Source organism: Rhagoletis zephyria, unplaced genomic scaffold (assembly GCF_001687245.7).
Source record: "Rhagoletis zephyria isolate East Lansing unplaced genomic scaffold, Rhagoletis_zephyria_1.1 Rzeph_scaffold_02007, whole genome shotgun sequence".
In the NCBI taxonomy this organism is placed as follows: domain Eukaryota; kingdom Metazoa; phylum Arthropoda; class Insecta; order Diptera; family Tephritidae; genus Rhagoletis; species Rhagoletis zephyria.
The window spans coordinates 37,575-62,770 of record NW_016159091.1 but is presented as its reverse complement, the minus strand read 5'-3'; the positions used below and the strand labels follow the sequence as shown (position 1 = coordinate 62,770).

The following is a 25,196-nucleotide window of genomic DNA, read 5'->3' as shown; positions in this document are numbered from 1 at the left end:
CCAAAATTTAACTCTACAAGTAGGTCAAATAAATGCGCGGCACATAACTGAGCCTGAATGGCCCCAAGAGCAATATCCCGCTGTCCAATCAACTTTGTTCCACAGTGCACGGGTAAACAGTAACATAGCTCCTGCGGCAGAAGAAAATGTGAATCGACAGCCCGGAGTTGGGGGACAAAACCATCTCATAAACAATAGAGAGCGCATTTCTATTGCTCCAAATATTGTGAACAATAGCAGTAAAATCGCTCAGCTCATTCAAAGGTGGAATATTACATTTAATGGTAGCGCAGAGAAAATGCCGGTTGATAAATTCATTTACATGATTACTTCGTTGACAAACGATAGCTTAAATGGAGATTTCAGAGCACTGTGTGAACATTCACACATTTTGTTTGTCGGGAAGGGTCGGGATTGGTACTGGAGGTATTGCCGGTCTGTTCCACGCGTAGAGTGGACACCATTGTGTGAAGCTCTCCGTTCCCATTTTCGTGATCATCTCACTGATGGCGATGTGCGGGAGCTTGTGCGTGAGCGCAAGCAAAAGGAACACGAAAGTTTCGATGAGTTCTATTCCTCAATTTTACACTTGTGCGACAGACCTCGCTATCCAATGCAAGATCAAGAAGTCTTGAGAAGAAATTTCCTACCTAAAATAAGAAATGAACTTTTCTACAAAAATATACCTTCTGTAGCACACCTACGTTATTTGCTCCTACGTCGTGAATCACTTTTAGAAAGTATCGAAAAAATACCAGTGCGACCTGTCAGACGACAAGTGAACGAACTTCAAGCGGATACTATTAGAAAATAATGTGTTAGATGTTGAAGAGATAGGTAAGACTCAGTTACGTTGCTGAAATTGTAGGAAAGAAGGACATCGGTACGTAGACTGTTTAGAGGAGCGAACTATCTTTTGTTACGGCTGTGGGGAAGTCAATGTCTTGAAGCCAAAATGTACGAAATGTAGGCCTCAGGGAAACTTGTTAAGGAGCGTGGACAACTCACGTCTACGCTCGCCTCAGAATTAACTTCAAAACCAAAGAATATAGTAGACCAATCAATTCGAATACTGTCAAATCCTATCCATACAGCTTCTTCCTCAAAGCCAATTCCACAATTTCATCATATATTACCATACCACAAAACGCTCTCAAATTACGAAATCGTGCGAGCACGATTGTTTACTGAAGCTCTTATGAGGCCAAATAACAAAAGTACACGGGTACGAATCAAACGTTCTACTATCCGATTGCGATCGTTCTGGTCAAAAGTTCGAAGGAACCGGAAAAATTACGTAAAATTTGTGTCAGCTGTTCAGCTTAGTCAAAATGATAACCGTCCTTATATAAGAATTTCTTTCTTTAACATGGATATTTATGCGCTTTTAGATTCGGGTGCAACAATTTCTTGCATAAGTGGAAAAGCCGCTAACGACTTTCTGTGTAGAAAACATACCTTTAAAATATTGCATGAAAATATAGAAGCAGCTGGCGGACAGAAATATAAGGTAATTGGTAGCGTTCTGGCAGAAATCACTTTTAACGGANTGTAACATTGGATAAAACAATTTCATTTAGTTAAGTTTCGGAGTCGGTAATGCAACCCTGCTCCTACTAGTTTAAGTAAATTATTGTAATGCAACCCTGTAAATAGAATGAATAAAGAGAAAAGGAGGAAGATGGCGGTCACTTCCTTTTGGGCGAGAAAAGAGAACACACGCATTAAATAACTTAAAATTCAATCCGCGGTAATCCGCTAGCTAAATACGAGGTAAATAGCAATTTTGCACATGAAAATATAGAAGCAGCTGGTGGACAGAAATATAAGGTAATTGGTAGCGTTCTGGCAGAAATCACTTTTAACGGAATATCTAAGCAATTAGAAATTTTCATAATACCCGATCTACGTCAGGACATGTATTTGGGAGCAGATTTTTTTCACAAGTTCAATTTAATGAATAAAATACTAGTCATTTTCAAACGAAGAAAACGAAATTCTAGATATTCCCGACATGCATTTATTGAGCTCCTCGGAACGTGGCCGATTGTCAAATGTTGTCTCCCTTTTCCCGTCTTTTGAAAAGGAAGGATTGGGCAAAACCTCTTTGCTGAAACATACAATTGAAATTATGAGGGACGCAAAGCCGATTAAACAAAGATATTTTTCTGTATCACCTGCTGTCGAAAAGAAGCTGCACGCTGAGATTGACAGAATGTTAGAATTAGGAGTTATCGAGTTAGCTCCTCAAAATTGCTCTTGGAGTAGTCCAATGGCCATCGTCCAAAGGGATAACAAAGTCAGGCTATGCTTGGATGCACGGAAATTAAACAGCGTTACCGTGAAAGATGCTTTCCCTTTGCCAAAAATAAATGGTATATTTAGTCGATTGCCTAAAGCCAGATACATGTCCTCCCTGGACCTAAAACATGCTTTTTGGCAAATAGAACTAGAGGAAAATTCCCGTGACTTCACAGCTTTCACAGTTCCAAATCGACCATTGTATAGGTTTCGTGTAATGCTGTTCGGGCTTTGCAATGCCCCCATGACCATGAGCCGTTTAATGGACATGATTATACCAGCTAATCTAAAGCATTGTGCATTCGTTTATCTGGACGACCTTCTTTTGACTTTGATTCTCATCTTTTACTATTAGCTGAAGTAGCTCAGCTATTGCGAAAAGCCAATTTGACCGTTAATATCCAAAAATGCAAATTTTGTGTACGCGGGGTACGTTACCTTGGTTATATTGTTGGAGATGGTGTCATTAAAACTGATCCCCGGAAAGTGTCCGCCATAATGGATATCAAACCACCCGGAAGTGTTCGGGAAATGCGAAGAATTCTTGGCCTTGTAGGTTGGTATAGGCGTTTCATCGACAACTACGCCAGTCTAACAGCGCCATTAACTGACTTAACATCTAAAGCACATAGTTTCAAGTGGACAGTTGAAGCTCAGTTTGCTTTCCAAGCCTTGAAAGAGAAATTTTCCTCTGCTCCTTTGCTTATCACTCCTGATTTTTCACGTCCCTTTATTATACAGTGTGATGCGTCCATAACCGGTGTTGGAGGGGTGCTTGCTCAGGAAGTTGAAGGGGTCGAACGACCCATAGCTTATTTTTCGCACAAATTAAATCGCGCACAAAGGAACTATTCCATCACAGAATTAGAGTGCTTGGCAGCTTTACTAAGTATCTACAAATTTCGGGAATACATTGAAGGACACCCATTCAAAGTTATAACCGACCATGCTAGTTTACAGTGGTTAATGCGCCAACCAGACCTAAATGGACGACTTGCTAGGTGGTCATTAAAACTGCAGGGCTTTGATTTTCAAATAGAGCATCGTCGGGGTAATCTTAATATCGTACCGGATGCTTTATCGCGGTTAGAAGAGATCTCCAGAGAAATTGTTACCAATGAATGCTATCCAATTCCCTTAATTGACTTGAATTCTCCTCATTTTTCGTCAGAAAGTTATAAGAAACTCCGAGATAATGTTCTTGAAAATCAGCATAAACTTCCGGACTTACGAGTGATAGATCAATTTATCTACAAACGAACCGAGTTTGCAAATGGCGACGCTTTAGCAGAAGCTTCAAGCTGGAAGTTATGGATTCCAGAGGATTTGAAACAAGACGTTATTGTCCGTGCACATTGTCCAACTACAGCTTCTCATGGAGGCATTGCGAAAACTCTGGATCGACTAAAAAGAACATTTTATTGGCCCAAAATGGCCAAGGATGTACGAAATTTCGTATTAAAATGTGATGTTTGCTTGCAATCTAAACCACCAAATTCGATTCTAAGACCACCTATGGGCGACCAACAGAAATCTTTTAGGCCTTTCCAAAGAATTTACCTTGATTTCTTAGGTCCTTACCCACGATCTAAGAAAGGTTGTGTAGGAATTTTCATCGTGTTAGATCATCTATCTAAATTTCCAATTTTAAAGACGTTGAGAAACTTTTCCACCGGAAGTATTTGTGAATTTTTAGAAGAAAACGTTTTTATGGTTTTTGGTGTACCTGAAGTGGTCGTAACAGACAATGGTTCTCAATTCAAATCAAATCAGTTTAATAGTTTTCTAGCTAAATACGGAATTGTTCACACCTACACTGCCATATACTCGCCGCAATCAAACGCATCCGAAGGAGTTAACCGATCGATAATAGCTGCTATTCGTTCATATTTAGACAGCGATCAACGAGGCTGGGATTTACATTTACCCAAGATATCAGCTGCTCTTAGGTGTTCCGTGCACAGCACGATAGGTTATTCACCATATTTCGTACTATTTGGTCAACAAATGATTACACATGCTGACACCTATGCACTTTTAACTAATCTGGATTCCCTAGAAATCGGTGAAGATGTAGCAAGAGAAGATAAGTTACAAATGGTGAGATCCGAGGTGCTGGAGAATATTCGTAAGTATATATAAGTAAGTATATAGTATATTCATATCAATGCAGAGAATGGAAACACGACGAATATTGTGTGCACACAAGTACTTATTACAAAATCAAACTCATATGAAACGTATGCTTTGCTTCGTTAATAATTTATCATCCATGTAACAGGAATATGCCACAGCAAAGCGTGGCAGGGTATAGCTAGTATTTAATAAATTTCTAAATTAAACAGAGAAAGTACAAATTTGTGTGCTCCATAACCCAATGCTACAAAAAATAATGAAGTAAAAATACCTGGTAAGTCATGTTATTTTTCAGGTAGGTTTTGCCGAGTGAAGTAAGAATCGAGATAGAAAATTTTTGTCACACACCCACACAATCTTGATTTACTGTTAAAAAACCGGTTTTCCGTACTTATAAGCTTGTAACTCAGTTGACCATATACCGAGATTAGAGCTTTCGAATGNTCATGTTATTTTTCAGGTAGGTTTTGCCGAGTGAAGTAAGAATCGAGATAGAAAATTTTTGTCACACACCCACACAATCTTGATTTACTGTTAAAAAACCGGTTTTCCGTACTTATAAGCTTGTAACTCAGTTGACCATATACCGAGATTAGAGCTTTCGAATGATACACATATCGAGCCCTAACCGCCAAAATAACGTAAGCGACATTTTTTTCAAAATTTTCTTTTTAATGCAGGAATATTCCTAGAGACTCTAGATACATTTCTGCATCAAAAAGAAAATTTTGAAAAAAATGTCGCTTACGTTATTTTGGCGGTTGGGGCTCGATATGTATATAAACTTTTAGAAAACTTTCTGTGTTCATTTTTTCCTCTTTTTCAAATTTGGCAAAGTTTTCACGCACTTTTTATAAAGCTACTATACTACTCCTGAATTGATGCAAAATTAACATTTAATATATAGTAATTTTTACTTTAAAAAATCGGGGGAAAGTTATTCAGCCTTTCATAAGAAAAAGAATATTTTTGGCTATACAACTCAAAAATTGTTGCTTAACCCTTTTATTAATTCAGTTTTCACCGATTTCTCCTTATAGTGAACGCAATATTCTGAATTAATTTGTCATGAAAATTTGAATATCTCATTTAATTTTTAGCCGACTTTGTAAAAATAAACAACAGTTTTACTCGATATTAAACACACTTTTCTCTTAATTTTTTTTTAAAGTTTATAGGTATAAACATGGACCCATCATTCGAAAAGTCTAAACTCGGTTAAGAAGCAACTCATTTAACTTATTAACAAGCTTATAAGGGCACAAAAGTTTGTGTAGCTATCACAAAATGGTATCGCGTGTCGCATCGCATGTCGCATCGCGTATCGCATCGCCCTAATGTGCACTGCCCGTATTTCATATCGCATCGCATATCGTATCGCTCTAATTTGCACCGTGCGTAAGAGTTTTCTTTAGCGTTGTTGTTGCTGGTTTTGCTTTTTGGGCTGTATGCAGTAATTGTCAAATATGCATTTCTTTTGCTTGCGCTTTGTATTGAGTGCCTGCGCTCCTTTAGGGGAACGAGTTAACGACATAGCCTCCTTACAGGTCACGTACACCATCATAAGAGCTTACTTGTAAACAACATCAAAACAATAGAACTTGTTTTGACATGCATTACCACGAACTGCAACGGACAAGCATTGGAACAATAGAAATGCACTATCACTACAACAAACAATAACAACCCAAATAGTTATCTACTAGTAAACAGTAAACAACAGGCATCTCAATAGTTATTGCGATAACAACCGACGCATCTCAATAGTATAAGTAGCACTAAGATTTATGTAAACAAGTTAGTCTAAAGAATATAATTAAAGAACACGCACGTCAGCGTAGTAAATAAATATATGTTTTTTAGTCTCATATCGTAAAGCGATATTAACTGGGGGCTCAACCAAACCTTTAAGCCATCACTATCCATTGAGGAAAAGGATAGGAAAAATTCCACGGGAAGTAACACTTCCACCATCACAAAGATTCTGAAGCAGATCCTGAAATAGCGGACAGCAATCAAATCCTGTGACAAACAGATTCCTGAAAAATGGAATAAAAGAAACCAACGAACACCACACTGGTATTACGAATAAAACGGCAAAAGTTTTTCGACTTATCACGTCCATCGTTGGACATAAACTCCGAAATGACAACACAAGATATCGCAAGCCTGAGAGCACAAATCGCTGCTCTGACCACAACGCTCACTGAAACCCAACAGAGAATGAATTCCTTCGAAACCTACGCAACACCTAACGTCACAGTCACCAACCAATACCAGGACTGTACCTCAAATATCACCGATGCGTCACAAATCAACTTAGAAATATTCAAAACATTATCAATCTTCACAGGTGACATGAACCATTATAGGCCATGGAGAAAACGTGCCTGGACACACATGGAAAACATCAAGAATTACGCTACTACACCCACGTATTACACGGCACTCTCATTGTACATTCGAAAATTCAAGGAGAAGCGGCCGATATTTTAATAAACCACAACACTAAATTCAACTTCTATTCTATAATAAACCGTCTCGATTATACTTATGCGGAATGAAGAGTATAAAGCAGGGAAAAAACCCGTTGGCAGAGTTCCATTGCGAAGTCAGCAAGTCACTTAATCTTGCACTCACTAAAGTTGAGATGGATAGTTCAGGAAATCCCTCAGCTATGAAAGAATATGCGAACCAGGAAGCTGTAAGGACATTCATTCTCGGTCTAAACAGCAAATATACCAGCGGCACCCTCTATAGCCACAATCCGAAGGACTTAGAAACCGCTTACGCTATCGCAAGTACGATATACCATGATAATGTGAACTCACAATTCGACGTTCCGCAATACAGTCAGTACAGACAGTATAATACATCGCAGTATCAAAACCCAAGCAGAAGATATCACGAGGAACCACAAATGTACAGACCTAACGTGAAGGTGCAAAACAATCACACTGCACCCAGGCAACAGCACCAACCATTGGACGTAGACCCATCACAGCAATACACGAGATCCGCAAATTATAATAGGAATCATTCCGCACCACAACAAAACAGCTATGACCGTCAAATGCAAGGACTACCGCCAAATAATCCATTTCGTGGAGATCCTCAAAAAAGAGAACGAAATCGTTCATCTCGTAATTTCAACATACAACAGAAAGTACAACGTGTAAACCAAACACGCGACGAAGAACTAAAATCGCTTGCACCAGACTATGAAAATGATGAATATGAAACAGGCAGTGCTTTTTTAGGCGCTTGACCGATTTACCGTGTCGGCAACGCCACTGCAGGGATACAGGCAAACTTATTAACATCCTGATCCACATTGGAGCAACAAACAATTGTGTAAGTACAAAATGCAACATCGGTAAGCCTATTCCAATTAAACCTGTAAAAGTGAAAACTCTTCATGGTTACTCAATAACCAAATCAAAAAATAATAATAACATTGTTAGAACATAATCTCACATTTTTTGAAACAGATGCATTAGAAGAATTTGATATGCTTTTCGGTACACAGGGACTAAGAAAAATCAAAGCAGATATCAACCTTTTCGAGTACAAGCTCAGTTATAAATATAGGGCCAAGAAAGAAAGCGAATCTGTGCAAAAAATAAATTATACGGTTAATAGTGAAAAATATAGGGCCGAAATCGAAGAAATTATGCAAAAAATGAAAGCACAAACGAAGTGCTACCATATACTATCGCGGTACAAGGTACCATTAGAACGAAATCCGAAGATCCTATTTGGACCAAGCAATATCCGTATCCTATGTCGGATAACGACTTCATTAACAAAGAAATTAACAAACTTTTAGAAAATGAAATAATACAACCCAGCAAAAGTCCGTACAACTCTCACATTTGGACAGTCGCTAAAAAGGTACCGATGAACAAGGGAAACCTAAGCGTAGAATGGTCGTAGACTTTCAGAAGCTAAACGCTCAAACTATTACAGATAGATACCCCATACCTGATGTGGCTATGACCATACAGAATTTAGGTCAAGCAAAAGTGTTTACAACTTTAGATTTAGAGTCTGGCTTCCATCAGATCCTTATTAAAGAGTGTGACAAGGAAAAACCCGCCTTTAGTGTAAATGGAGCTAAATACGAATTCCTTCGTATGCCGTTCGGTTTAAAAAACGCTCCATCAATTTTTCAAACATGTGTAGACGATATTCTAAGACCATATATCGGCAAGTTCGCATACGTTTATATAGACGATGTTCTTATTTATTCTTCCTCTCCTGAAGAACATATCGAACACATCCGAATAATCATAAACACGCTTCACCAGGCCAACATGAAGATCTCCAACAAAAAATCTTACTTTTTCCAAGACTCTGTTTAATACTTAGGGCAAATAATTAAATACAACAGGATCACAGTTGACCCTACAAAAATACAGACTATTAAAAATTCCCCACAACACTGAAGGAACTCAGATCCTTCCTAGGTCTCGCTAGTTATTATAGAAAATTTATACAGAATTTTGCAGATTTTTACACAGATTTTTGCAAAACACTCACTACGTTCCTCAGAGGTGAGAACGGTGGCATATCAATGAATCAAAGCGCAAAAATAAATATCACCTTAGACGAACCTGCACTAGAAGCACTGAATAAAATAAAAGAGAAACTGCAAGCACAGGTTGAACTCTTCCAACCAAACTTTAACAAACCTTTCGAATTAACCACAGATGCTAGCAATTACGCTATAGGAGCCGTATTGTCTTAAAACCAAAAACCCATATCATTTACTTCACGAACGCTCAGCGAAACAGAACAAAATTACTCCACAAATGAGAAAGAGTTACTCGCAATTGTGTGGTAACTACAGAAACTACGTAATTACTTGTGTGGTATAGCAGATTTAACAATCTACACTGACCATCGATCTTTAATCTTCTCCATATCAGAAAAACCCCAATACAAAATTACAAAGATGGAAAAATTTCATTGAAGAATATGGTGCAAAACTCGTTTACAACCCCGGATATCAGAACGTTGTCGCTGATGCACTTTCCCGCCAGCAAATAAACAACACTGTAAATTCTGATGACTCACAACATTCAGCACAAAGCTCCCCAACACAAAAACTCAAACGAGTAAAGCAACCATTCAACTCCTTTAGAAATCAAATTATTGTAAAACAGTCATATCAGAACCCCGTCGAAATATCCTCACAAAACACATTTTCTAACAGCCGACATACGCTTTTTTTTAACACCAAAACTGAATTGCTAGACAGACTAAAAAATATAATTAGACCAAATGTAACTAAACGTCGAAAACGACATTATCGACACATTTCCAACTGTATCGATTGTACTAGCGCAAAAACAAAGCAAGAACAAATCATACAAGACAAACACAGACGTGCTCACAGAAACTACAAAAATAACGCACAGGAAATTTCGCTCAGATACTACTGGCCAAACATACGTGACGCTTGTAAAAAAGAAGTACAGGGCTGCGAAATCTGCCTCACAAACAAGTATGAACGCCGACCAATACCGGACAAGGTACGCGAATACATACACTTAGACTTATTTTTTATGAGCAATAACCGACAAGTACTTAAAATTCTGCCATTTGAGACAAATACCATCAAAGAAGGACACATACAAATACGTTGACGAGATACTATCACAAATATACCCAAATGCAAAGTTTGTAATGACTGATAACGAGTCAAAATTTACTGGCATATCTGCACAACAAATATACAAGCGACTACAAATAACGCGTACCAAAACTCCAGCCTATCATTCGACAACAAACGGTCAAGTTGAACGAACGCATAGCACGATAATCGAACTGGCGAAAGATTTGGCACACCAACACAGTTCAGCACCTGACGAACAGATATTCGAAGCAGTCCGAAAATACAACAAGACAATCCCTTTTGTGACCAACGAGAAACCCGAGGACGTGTTCTTCAATCAAAGGGGGTATCCTGACATCAAAGAGTGTCTTCAACAAAGAGAGGGTTTTGCGATACTAAACCGCAATCGCAAACAGCTGAACTACAAAGAAGGAGACGTAATATATTCAAAAACGCATAGACGCAACAAAAACGTAAAAAAATACGCGAAACATACAGTCAAAAAAGACAACGGAGAAACAATAACGACCAATAAAAGAGTCATTATCCACAAGGACAATATCAGAGTAAAGGCATGTACGGCATAGTATTTACCTTACTTTTCTCTATCGCACTCTGAGACAATATAATAGATTTAACCAATAGGAAATATGTACTAGTAGAAACAGATCCTGTTTACATTTATCAGGATACAGCTTTCTTGTATCACATATCTAATCTTTCAAAAATAATCGCGCCATACGAAAGTATAATGAAATCATCATACAATCTAGAAAACCAACCCGAAACTCAAATTATAGCGAACAAAATCGAAACTCTGAAAAGTCAACTCATTCCAAATATTTATAGACCCAAAAGATCACTTAACTTTCTTGGCTCCGTGTTAAAATTCATCACTGGCACACCAGACCACGATGACCTTGTAGAAATCAAAACTTCACTTAATATACTAATAGAAAATAATAATAAGCAAAAAACAATTAATTCACAGTTCGAAAGAATACTCGAAACCCTTGATCCCAAAGCAATAACCGAAAACATTGTTATATCAGAAGTTTATAATGAACTCCAGTCAATAACGAACACTATAAATTTTGCGAAAACGAATAATTTTTATTCTGGCACATTAAATTTGAAAGATGTGTACGATATTATAAACCATGAAAAGTTGGATCTTCCAATAATTAATATATTAGAATACGCCGACATTCATATCTGTTACCTACAACAAGCTATTATAACCATATACAAATATCCCATCCTTGAAACTAAATGTAGCCTATTTAATGTATATCCTTTAGCACATAAGCATGGTAAAATAATGCTCCACTTCGCATCCTAGAGAATGGATACATTTTGACAGATTACCAGCATACTTGGAACAACATGCATATATCAGGCCCTAAATTTATACACTTTAATGAATCCACAAATATCGATAATATCACGTATTACAATCATCAACGACACCTCAAAGAAATCATACACAATCAACATAGCGAAAAACTTGAAGTACTCCGCATCCTTTCCTCAAACTCAATCTACAAATTCAGCAATTCCATAAGCACTCAACATTTTTGATACCTTTTAAATAAAACCCAGTACAGACTACGTTCTTCATCATAATGGGATTCCTTACTGTAGTAGTCATCACTTATAGTATAGTACACCTCTGCCGATACCAAATAGTAGAATGCTTCACAGACAAAGGCAAATTGACGAATTATACGAAATCGAAATGAACCGTCTTCAACAGCAACTCGTAGCAGCGTAGCGAGGACGCTCCGTTTTAAGGAGGAGGGGAGTTAACGACATAGCCTCACTGCAGGTAGTTAACGACATAGCCTCACTGCAGATCACGTACACCATGATAAGCGCTTACTTGTAAACAGCATCAAAACAATAGAACTTGTTTTGACATGCATTATCACGAACTGCAACGGACAAGCATTGGAACAATAGAAATTGCACTATCCCTACAACATACAATAACAACCCAAATAGTTATCTACTAGTAAACAGTAAACAACAGGCATCTCAATAGTTATTTCGATAACAACCGACGCATTTCAATAGTATAAGTAGCACTAAGATTTATGTAAACAAGTTAGTCTAAAGTATATATTTAAAGAACACGCACTTCAGCGTAGTAAATAAATATATGTTGTTTAGTCTCATATCGTAAAGCGATATTAACTAGCGCCCCCAACACTCATCTCTCACTTAACTACCGTTTTGTATGTAAACAATAGTTTAATTATTTTTATGCACACAATGTGTTATTGTTTATTTAGGTATTTTTCGCGATCACGGTTTGATTTTTTATATTGCTGATGGCAGTTCGCGACGACACAAGACCCAATAATAGTTTGGTGTGTCTTTCGAGTGTTAAGTATCATTAGTTACACGATCAATATGATTTTTTATGGAGCGAATAAAGAACACGTCCGTACTCAACCGCAACTCTCTTATTCACGATATGATGTGGATTTCGTTCTTAATGTTTAGTAACGATGATATGGTTGCCATATTGTCAGTGCAAACTATGGTTTTCAACTGCTCTCAATATCGCAACGGCTGCGTAGCAGTGATATGCTTCGAGTAACCATTTGGAGTTTCGAGCCAACACATTGCAAGGCAACTCATAGGAATGAGTTGCACTCCAGTACCGCAATACAAGCGAAACAATTATATGTTTCATGAAAAGCTGTTCAAAAGTAAAGCTTGTTTAAAATATATGCAACCAAGGTTTGGTTTGAAACAAATGTACATGACAATGAGTTGAACATTAAGCAGACAAGTACGTATGACTCGTTTGATGTACGTACTATCAACTCGTTTCAAGCTGTATATCGTCGTTTAAAGTACAAAACCGCGTATCGTCATTCTGCAAAACCGCGTAACTGACATTGGCTGCCAAAAATTGGATTTGCTCACACAAGCTCTTGACCCAATCCTTATCCATTCGTCCTGAAATATACTATCCAGAAATGCGATTGCTTCATAAAAAAGAGAACCATTTTGAAATATGAGTGTTTTTACGCTCTAGAAAATAATTTCTACAGCTTCACATACGCGGTTTTGCATTTTGTTGATACGCGGTTTTGCACTTTAAACGACGATATGTACATATCGAGCCCTAACCGCCAAAATAACGTAAGCGTTATTTTTTTCAAAATTTTATTTTTGATGCAGAAATATTCCTAGATGTATTTCCTTCCTAAACCTTAGAGGTCGCGCGCAGAGGTGGTCGCGGTGGCCTCTGTAAAGGAGCTCCAAATTCAAGTAGCAGAGTAGCTTTTCTCTGATGTGTAGACTGGCAAACAATGGAATTCGAAAAAGAAAAACGAATACAATTACAGTGAAACCCGCTTAAGTACCTACCCCACTTAGGTAACCAACATTTTTGGGCACCATGAATATTTTAATGTAACCTGAAGAAAATCCCTCTCTATCTCTAGTATCTCCCCGCTTATTTACCCAACCCGACTAAGTACCTAAATCAGGGACTGTAACTGTTATGAGTCTTTTCCATAAAATTATCTTAAGATTGTTATTTTCTTACTTTTTTACCACAAAGTCAAAAGAAATAAATTATTTTTTAACCTATAAAATCAAATTCAACATAATGTGTTATTTTGTGACTTTTATTTTTTTAACCAGAAAAAAAAGTCTTTTTTGTAACAGATATTTTTTCTGCTTTTCGTAACGGTTATACTTGGACTTTTATCTTTCTGTCCTATAATAAAAGTGCATATATGACGGAAAATTTAATTATCGTTGAAAAAATCACCTTAAGATTTTTATGTGCAGGAAAATATAATAAAATTCCTTTATTTTATTGCTTGTATAGGCTTTGGTTGATCTAACTGGTGCTAGTGCAAGTGAAAACACAGTTTCCTTCACTTTATGCCCGACGTTTCGCTAACTTCCTTAGCTTATTCAGGGGCGCAAGTCTTTATTGAAAAACAACAAAGACATTCATACAATTACAATTATACATTACTAAAGCAAACAAAAACACATTTATGTGATGATCAAAGACAACAACAAACACAAAAACTAACACAACTTACATTTACAAATATATAGGCTAGTAAAAGGCTTAAGAACTAAGCATCGGTACCAGCTTCTAATGGTACACTTGTCGAATTGATTGTGTTTTGTAAACAGAGTAAGTAGCACAACATCTGAGAAAATAAATTAGCAGCAAATTGAAACAACGAAACGGTCATTCCTAAAAAGAATACTCAACATAGAGATTACACAAACAAACATGAACATAAAATCAACAAGAGATCACATAAATTACGCGAAGCGAACACTAAGGCTCATTCTACACGAACCTGATTTAAACTCTGTAATATCTCACCAAAATTTGTTAAGCCACAAAATAATGGAGGAACGACAGGCAACACAAACAGCGAAACTATAAATACTAAAACAAAAACAACTACAACATTTAGGAATATGTGTGAACAGTGAGTGGTTTATAAACAAAACAAATATTGTTTTTCCAGCGGAGGTAAAATGGCTACTCCCTCTAGGAAGAAAGTTCGCGTTGCCCACGAAGGGAACCACTCTCGAACCAATAAAGGTGATTGCTGAGATGGAACAAATTATTCAACAGATAGAGGAAGAAACAGATAAAGAGATAGAAAGAAGTAAATTAAGCAATAGAATTTTGAAATTCTAGCGTAACACTAAAAACAATCCAGCGGAGAAATTTGTATTGGCAGCTTTCAATAAAACTCGAGCAGAATATAAGGAAGAAAAGAACAGTTTACTGGAAGACAAGAGCACATATAGAACGCTAAGAAAAGACCCAACAAACAAACTGCAAAAAAAGAAAAACAATATTGTCGATCAACTGTATAAAAACAAAATTATAAATTGGAAAGATAAACAAACACTAATTGGCAGCGCGCCCACTGCTCCCCGTCTTTACGGCTTACCAAAAATACACAAGCTGAATATGTCTTTACGACCGATATCGTCATCGATCCACGTCTCATGCTATGGCCTGTCCAAATATATTGGCAAAATTTTGAGCAGTTTAACTTCGGGCGAATACAATATAAAAAATGCTTTCAGATTAAAAAATAGATTAGAAAACGTATGCATAAATGAAGAAGATTTGTTGGTGTCCTTTGATGTGGTGTCACTTTTTACAAACATACCAACCAACTTGGCTATAAAAATAATTATGAGAAAGTTCGACGCAATACAGCGAAATATCGACATCCCNAGCAGCAAATTGAAACAACGAAACGGTCATTCCTAAAAAGAATACTCAACATAGAGATTACACAAACAAACATGAACATAAAATCAACAAGAGATCACATAAATTACGCGGAGCGAACACTAAGGCTCATTCTACACGAACCTGATTTAAACTCTGTAATATCTCACCAAAATTTGTTAAGCCACAAAATAATGGAGGAACGACAGGCAACACAAACAGCGAAACTATAAATACTAAAACAAAAACAACTACAACATTTAGGAATATGTGTGAACAGTGAGTGGTTTATAAACAAAACAAATATTGTTTTTCCAGCGGAGGTAAAATGGCTACTCCCTCTAGGAAGAAAGTTCGCGTTGCCCACGAAGGGAACCACTCTCGAACCAATAAAGGTGATTGCTGAGATGGAACAAATTATTCAACAGATAGAGGAAGAAACAGATAAAGAGATAGAAAGAAGTAAATTAAGCAATAGAATTTTGAAATTCTAGCGTAACACTAAAAACAATCCAGCGGAGAAATTTGTATTGGCAGCTTTCAATAAAACTCGAGCAGAATATAAGGAAGAAAAGAACAGTTTACTGGAAGACAAGAGCACATATAGAACGCTAAGAAAAGACCCAACAAACAAACTGCAAAAAAAGAAAAACAATATTGTCGATCAACTGTATAAAAACAAAATTATAAATTGGAAAGATAAACAAACACTAATTGGCAGCGCGCCCACTGCTCCCCGTCTTTACGGCTTACCAAAAATACACAAGCTGAATATGTCTTTACGACCGATATCGTCATCGATCCACGTCTCATGCTATGGCCTGTCCAAATATATTGGCAAAATTTTGAGCAGTTTAACTTCGGGCGAATACAATATAAAAAATGCTTTCAGATTAAAAAATAGATTAGAAAACGTATGCATAAATGAAGAAGATTTGTTGGTGTCCTTTGATGTGGTGTCACTTTTTACAAACATACCAACCAACTTGGCTATAAAAATAATTATGAGAAAGTTCGACGCAATACAGCGAAATATCGACATCCCCAGAAACACATTTCACAACATCTTGAACTTCTGTCTAAATGACAACAACTATTTCATTATCAATATAAAACTATGAACTCTCCATAGACTGTTCCACTAGCCTAAAAATTTATAGAAAATATTTTAAAACAGAAATTAAAAAAAAGAACTTTTATTATATTTTCGTACACATTAAAGTTAAGGTGACGTGTTTCAACGATAATTAAATTTTCTGTCATATATGGACTTTTATTTTAGGACAGAAAAATAAAAGTCCGAGTATATCTATTCCAAAGAGCAGAAAAAATATCTGTCATAATAGGTCTTTTATTTTGGTTCAAGAAAATAAAAGTCATAAAACTTAATGTTATAAGTTGAATTGAATTGAATGGGTTAAAAAATAACTGCTACTTCTTAGCTTTTGGGTCAAAATTTACAATCAAAACGAATTTAGAAAAAAAACTAAAAAAATTAAGCATTTTGGCATTTGAAAGTATATGTGTGTGACAGCTTTCTCATAATGATTTTTTAGTTTAAAATTTTTACGTAACAGTTATTTTCGGTCTCTGACCTAAATTTTTCGTATCCCATTTACAATTTTGCTTATAATTTTCACGTTTTTACGTTTGGCAAAAAAAATCTAAAAATTTACCGGTAATTTTTATCCACTTGAAACTTGGACATTATTGCACTAAACTTGAATGGGCTATAAACACTTCTGAGAAAAATTTTTGAAAATTTGATAAATTTTTTTCAGTGTTCTACAAAATTAGAAGCCCAGGTTTAAGGGCTGCTTGCAGCTTTCAAGAAATATTTTTCATTATTTCTGTTGGTTGAAAAAGTACCCTGCTTTCAGGCCTATTTCCAGCTCTAAAAAAAAAAAACGAATAATTCATATAAAAAGACGCACCAGAAATCGAAAAGCAATTTTCAGTTTGCAGCTCTCAAGAAAAAATGCTCGTATATTTTTTTCTTCAAGAAAATTTACAGCAAAGGCAAAATGTTTCTTAAAGCAACAGAAATAATAAAAATTATAATATGATTTTCTTAAGATCTGGATTCTAACTTTTTGCTCTAAATTTTCTTGAAAAAATAAATATCCTAATATTTTTTCTTGAGAGCTGCAAACTGATTTAAGAAATTTTGATAGTAGAAAATTTCTTTTCCATTTCTTGTGCGTTATTTTATATGAATTTTTCGTTTTACTTCGAAACTGCAAACTGCCCTTTATATAGTATATGTTAGGGAATGAACTCTGTTTTAACTGAAAAATCTTAAAAATCAATAAATTAACATAAGTGGCAAACAACATCATTTTGAATTTGGTCCGATATGATAGATATTTCTAGGGGTGCCAGATTTTTTATGCGCGAAATCAGTAATTTGGATTGCTTTATGTTAAAAAAAATCAGTACTTTTTAGTACATTTTTATTCAAAACGAAATTATGAATGTAAGTAACAGATAATACATACTTTAAAATGCCAGAGTACTTATTTTTAACAATATTTTGGTATATAAATCAATAAGTTCATAAAAAATAATAGTGTTATTCACTTTAACATGAGTGTACACTAGAGTAGTTCAAAATTTTTTTTTTTTTGGAAATTCATAAACGCTAACTCAAATTCACGTTATTTGTTATAAGAAAGAGACACGTATTTTTTCATTTCGCTGGTCGGGTTTTTATAAAAGTGCCGATGTTTTCAGTTTTTTTGTTTTCGTGATATGTTAAAATGCAGCAAAAAATTTGGTTTTCAAATGTAATTAGTCTGGTACATATGTAAAATCTGATGTCAGATTTTCAAAATTGAAAATAGCGGTTAAGAGTTTCAAACAAATCCATTTTTTTTTTTAATTGATCGCCATATTGAATCCGTAATTTTGAATTTTGCAAATCTGGCATCAGATTCTTAATCAGCAACCTCAGGAACAGCGACACCAAAAACTCCCGAGTGCCTGGTTTCGAACAAATCCAATCATATTTAAAAATATTGGTGGCCATTTTGGATCCGCCATTTAGAATTTTGAAAAACCGACTTCAGGTTCCTAATTAGCAATCCTAGAAACCCCCTAGTAACAAGTTCCAATGCATGACAATGCGTAAATCGTTCAGTATCAACTTTTTCATTTTAGTATTTTATATTCGAAAGCATATTTTCGGGAACTAATGGGCCTAGTCCTGTCCAAGACAGGTATGTAGTTAAGGGAATGTTCCCAATAATACCAGAGTAATCGCATGTAAAAGCCACATTTTTAGCTGCATTTTAACATATCTCGAAAATAAAAACATTGAGAACATCAGCGTTTTTTTTTTAAACTGTTAAAAATTTTTTTTTTCTTAATAAAAATACGTGTCTCTTATTTTATCACAAATAACAATATTTTGATGAAGCGTTTATGAATTTCCAAAAACATTGTTTTTTTTAACCACTCTAGTGTACACATCATTGTGCACAGAAGTCAATAAAGTGTTTTATATTTATGACATTTTTGAATAGCAATATTGAGATCATTTCTATCTTCGGTGTTTAAATTGTCAAAGAATTCTATAGATTTCATTTTAAAATTACCTTTAATTTGCAGTTGTCTTTAAACAATTTTAATAAGAACCCGGTTTCCGTCTGCGCCCGGAAGCAAAGTTTATATTAAGATCCTCACAGTTGCTTCATTTGAGTGTGGTATGGAAAAAAAAAGAAAATTACATATTTTTTCAAACTGTGGAAAAATACCACTATTTAATGATTTCATCTATAATTCGTCATGGCTTAAATAAATTTTTTCAACTTCGCAAAAACTTTGAAACGCCCATTTTGTTGACCGAGTTTTAAAACCGTATGAAACTCGATTTATTTAAATCGAGATTTATAATACGACTCGGTTTACAACCCGCATCAATTGTTTCGATTTGTTCACAAACATAATCAGACTTGCGACGCGTCGTAATTCTGTTTTACGGCTGACATTTAAGCTGCGGACAATGAGCTGAATTCTCAGTTTACAACGCGTTTTTTAAATTATAAATTTTCAATTCATAAACATAAAATTTCAAATTTTGCTTTTTCTTTGTGAATTTTGTCTTTTGGTTTCCAAAAATAAAAGCAAATGGCGATTCAAAACAACAAGCTGGTCCGTCAAAGGTCCGCAACCAAAATTACTCTGCGGCTGAGGAGGATTTGTTGTCCGAGCTTGTGCTAAAGCTTCTAGACAAAAGTACAAATCTGCTAAACAATGATCAAAAAAAGGAAGCATGGCGAACTATTGAAAAGGAGTTCAATTCGTCATCGATTTCCAAGGTAAACTTTTTCATTCTCCATTCTGATAGGGTTTTCCAGTTTTCTGTGCTTTTATAGACATTTCGTTCAGAAAAGAATCTCCTAAGTAAATTTAAAAATATCAAAGCGGGTCTCCGAAAAGGCTACGCCGCGAATAAACTGTCGCGCACCAAATTTCGACCATGACGATGAAGGCCAGTTCGCCACAGCAGACTCTGAGCCCTCTTTCGAAACACGCCCCGATAACATCGACGGCAGCAATGACACAACGGAGCTTTGCCTCGATATTATCCAAATGACATATGAAGGGAATGATCCACAAAATACCAGAACCATAAATCTCTCTGAGATGCAAAGTAGAAGTACAGTAAATCTTCCTGAGACGCAAAATATAAGCAGTGTGAATCCCTCTGAGGTACACAGCGCTAATCTTCAAACTTATTCCAACAATAATAGTAGTTATAAACAACATAACAAGATACAATCGCATCCAATGCACGCACTTATCCGGAAGAGCAAAAAAAACTCGCAGGATGGCCATTGCTCAGGCGAACCCTGCTAACGACAACGCCAAGTGTGCGGTAATTGCGAAAGTGGCTTTCTATCACAAATAAGAAAAGCGAGCTTCCGAACGACATGAATTGCCAACGCAATTGTGGCGTGCAGAGCGCGAGGAGAAGAGTACAGTGCGCGAAATATGTTTAGAGGAGCATCGTTTACGCATCGAATTATTGGCTGCGTTTCTTTATACATTCCGGATAATCCCATTTCACAGCCAGAATAAACAGAATGCGTTTGAAATATACGTTAACATATCATCAGGAACGTTCTAAAGAATAAGTAAACAAAAAAGTTTATTCCAAACGTTCAGAATGAATAAAGAAATACAGCCATTTACTGCCAAAATTGAGAGCGTAAAACGCAAGCGCACGAACTTCTCGGAAAACGAAATTTGAAAGAATTAGGTTTCTGTATGTGGGACTGCATGTAATACTGCAGAATTGAAATTTCAATAAAAGGTTTTAATTAACATGTTTATCGTGTTTTGGTTGGGGTTTCATTTGCTTATCTTCCAGCCATCAACAATCCGTGGAAATATTCTCTTGTGAGCCTATCTCTCGTATTACTCCACGTACCATGATCGCGATCTGTAACTGACTCATGCAGGGAGCCCATTCCATCGTTGATTCCATCGATTTCCTCGTCCGGTATGTAGTCCCGTTCGTTCATTCAATTAATTGAACCGTATGTAATGGCACACGTACACCCATTGATAGTACAGGCCAACGTCGTTTGAGTATACCGCATGACCGCTCCACGACATTACGCGTGCTAATGTGGCTGCAGTTGTAAAGTTACTTTTCAGCTATTTGCGGGTTCAAATGCGGTGTCACCATATATTCGTTGTTACGATATCCGCCGTCATCATGAGTAGAACCTGGCCAGCGAGCAACAGTGTTCGTAATTCGAGCTCCCGCATCGACCACTGTTTGCACTTTGATGGAGAACCAACCTTGTCGAAAAAAACGAAAGATATGAATGTTAAAAAATAAAAAACAAAACATCCACCTTTGCGGTTACGATAGTTCTTGGCCTGGTCGGTGCCAGGCGACTGAATCCTAATGTGCGTGCAATCGATAGAACCAATGACACCTGGGAACTTTGCAATTTTATAAAATGTAAGGCTTGTCTTGCGCATCTCTTCCAGCGTAGAAGGCATACGTATTACCTGTGGTAGGAAGCGAGCAATTGCTGTAGATACACGAGGTAAAATGATGCAAAACTCGTGCGGCTGCTTCCAACGAAGTCGCCAACGGTGATTTAAAAATTTCCGCAGGCAAAAAATCGTAGCGCGATCAATAACTGGTTTAGCGGTGTTATGCTTCGGGATCTGTGAATTATTATTTTCAATAAAATTTGATTCTTGCAAAAATGCACACGGACACGATATTTTTAAAACGAACCGAGTTGGGTTGAATGGCAATCTTGGCGCGATCATTTCAAGCACGTGAGCGACTGTTCCTTTTTTCAACCGAAAGCGTGCAATAAATTCGCCGTCGTCAAGCCAGTTCATGTCCAATCGTCGAAAGAATCTGTATGGTTTGCGTGTCACTCTTTCCACGTTACCAACTTCATCATCGCTATCTCTGTCGCTATCGTCACTAACCCAATTAACTACTGGCAAATGATACATGCCGCAGGCACTAAATTAACAAGTAAGAAAGTCTAAGTTCGGGCGGAGCCGAACATTAAATACCCGGCGCAAGTATTAAATATATGTTTTTTCACCTTTCCAAAAGCTACCGCTAGATGGTAAGCCGGGGCGTATCAATTTTGAGTAAATTAGCGTCCTTAAATTTCGAATTATTGAAGTTTCAAGCAGTTCTGAAATTTACCGTTATATAAAAAGCGACCGTAATTTTAGTCCGATTTCAATAATTTTCAACGTTTTGCTTTTATTTGGCAAGCACAATAAAAATACCGAGTTTGGTACAAATTGGTAGAACGGTTACCGATATACATATATGTGATCATAAGTGGGCGGTGCCACGCCCTTTTTCCAAAATTTTACCATAAACGTATATCTTGGTAAAAAATTGTTGCGGGCATCAATTTTGAATAAATTAGCTTTAATATTTACTGATTTATCGAAGATTTTGTATTTCTCTAAATTACCGTTATAGGGGATGTGGGCGTGGTTATTGTCCGATTTTTTAAATTTTCGGCCATTTAGTATGCTGTATCAAGGCCAACAACTGTGCCAAGTTTGGAAGAAATTGGTGCAGCGGTTACCAAGATATACACATGTAACCATAAGTGGGCGTGGCTACGCCCATTTTCCAAAAATTTATAATATTCTTATTTTTCGTCTAAAAATTATTGTAAATATCAATTTTGAGTGAATTATCTTCAGTAGTTACTAAAATATCGCAGTTTTCGTATTTCTGGAAATTACCGTTATATGGGAAGTGGGCGTGGTTACTATCCGATTTCGCCCATTTTCAATAACAACCTTGGATTAACAGAAACCCACATACTGAATTTCGTTGAGATATCTCAATTTTTACTCGAGTTATCGTGTACACGGGCGGACGGACAGACGGACAGACGGACAGACGGACGGACAGACAGACATGGCTTAATCGATTTCTCTTTTCATCCTGATCATTTATGTATACATTTGTCTATATCTATCTCGATTCGTTTTGGCTGTTACAAACAACCGTTATGTGAACAAAATTAATATACCCTTGTGCACAAGTGCGCTCGGGTATAAAAATAGAAAAGTGTTATGTATTTGATCCTCTGCCAAATTCTGACAGCAAGGTGCAGTCAACAACCCGAAAATATGATAAACCTTGGTTTAACGAGCTTAAATCGCAAATTTTCACGACTTAAAAAATCGGAGAGTGAAACTTGGCCGCGTCGTAGACGGCGCAAAAATATTAAGTCGGTGTGAACAAACACAATTTTGAGTTAACTCACAATTCAACGACTTTAAATCGCCTTCGTCAAAAAACTGGGCATAAGAGTTCGCTAACAAGTAATTTTTAGCAAAAAAAACCGACTTCAATTCTCATATAAAAAAAATATATATATATATCTCATGATCCACTGATCGGATCTTAAACAGATTAGTATGGGACCACCTCTGAGACACTACCTTTCGATGCAAAAAGAATTATCGAAATCGGTTGACGTGGTCAAAAGTTATGCATTAACATACATAAAAAAATAAAACAAATAAAAAAAAATTAAAAGAATTAAAAAAAATAAAAATATTCCGACGAACTGATAACCTCCTTCTTTTGTGGAAGAGTATCTAACTCTATGTTTTGTATGCAAAACTCCTTAACAATGTCAGTAAATAGTGAAAAAGAATGGTAAGTTATAGGCAAAAACCATTCGAATATTCAAATGTGTTGTTATTGAACTGAAAGTTATTTACGAGATGACTAACAACAAAAAAAACGTCAGCCTTATTCTTAAATAATTTAAGTTCCATCATATTATCGCAACTGGTACGTAACCACCCGGCGATATGCCCATAAAACGAATGAACTTTTTGTTGTATTAATTTCTTGGGCTTATCAAACATTATCTGAAACATGTCAACTATAATTAAATTATTTTCTTTTTAACCGACTTCCAAAAAAGGAGGAGGTTATCAGTTCGTCGGAATATTTTTTTTTTTTTTTTTTTATGTATGTTACCGCATAACTTTGCACCACATCAACCGATTTTAATAATATTTGCAACGGAAAGGCAGTGTCTCAGAGGTGGTCGCATACTAATTTGGTTTAGATCCGATCATTGGATCATGAAATATATAGATATATATATACTTTTTTTAAGTCGGTTTTTTTTTGCTAAAAATTACTTGTTACTTTTTACTTTACAGTTTAAGGAAGTTCCAACGTTATGTAAAAACCTTAAGGAAATCCTGAAGTATTTTGTTTGAATTGAATATTCAGTTTAAATCAGTACAAATTTTGAAAAATCAGGACATTAGCGTACTGATTAAAGAAATAAAGAAAATCAGAACAAGAGTTGAAAAATCAGTACTGTACTGATAAAATCAATACGTCTGGCAACCGCAGATATGTCCAACTCTGTATGTATGTATGTATAAATATGTATAATCAATGTCTTTAAGCAATTGAATTCTTGTAAAAATGACATAACATTGCTTTATCGATTCTTTTATAAAGCTTTTGTTTATGTGTTTCAATAATGCTACGATCTTGGTTTTCAACTGAGTATACTTCATTAAATATTCATGTTTTATTCGAGGATTTATTTATGTAAGTTAACAAGAAGATGCAACTACATCAATAATAATGTTCGCTTAAGTAACCGCATCGAGGTGACATTTTTCGTGAGTTACTTAAGCGGGTTTTACTGTATATATTTTGTTTTGCATTGAGGAGAATAAACGAAATGGAAAAAATAACGAAAAAAATGCATATTTTCAAAACTAATACGAAACATTTTAGAATATTGTCCCGGCGTGAGTACTAGGTACTCATGAAATTTGATGTGTAAACATTAGAGCTGTGTAAGTGTGAACTCATTTTAAGTTAACAAATATTTCTATTCAGTTTTCATTACTTATTCCTCGCTAGGGTTGCCAGATTCTGAAACGAAGAAAGGGGTACATTTATATTTTCGAAAGAAAAAAATCAGTACAACACATAAAAACGGAGTACAATTTGTTTTTATTTTTTGTGCAATTAATTGTTATCAATTACCATTGATCAGGTACAAACAAACAAAGATATCTTAGATATATTTTTCTAAGCAACAATAAATGTAAAAAATAAACAACTAAATTCTCCAAAATAATTCCAGACTCTTCCTGAATGTATGGCCATTTTTTTAATTTAAGCCCTATAATTACTTTAAAATTTTTCTGATTTTTATACCCGAGCGCCCTGCATCTACCTGGCTACGACCAGGCTTACACTTTTCACTATCGTACTTAACTTCGCTTACTATTTAGTGTTCGCCACAATAAGAAGGGCAAAGTACAGGGCGTAAAATAATCACTGTCGCACAGGTTTTTCAAAAATAAAAGGGTAATTTATATATTTTG

The 25,196-nt window shown here is 35.9% G+C and overlaps 1 pseudogene; it reads left to right on the top strand.

Moving 5' to 3' along the window:
- The first annotated feature begins 7,042 nt into the window (after nucleotides 1-7,042).
- Nucleotides 7,043-12,111, top strand: LOC108365804 (uncharacterized; annotated as a pseudogene).
- The last annotated feature ends 13,085 nt before the right edge of the window (nucleotides 12,112-25,196 follow it).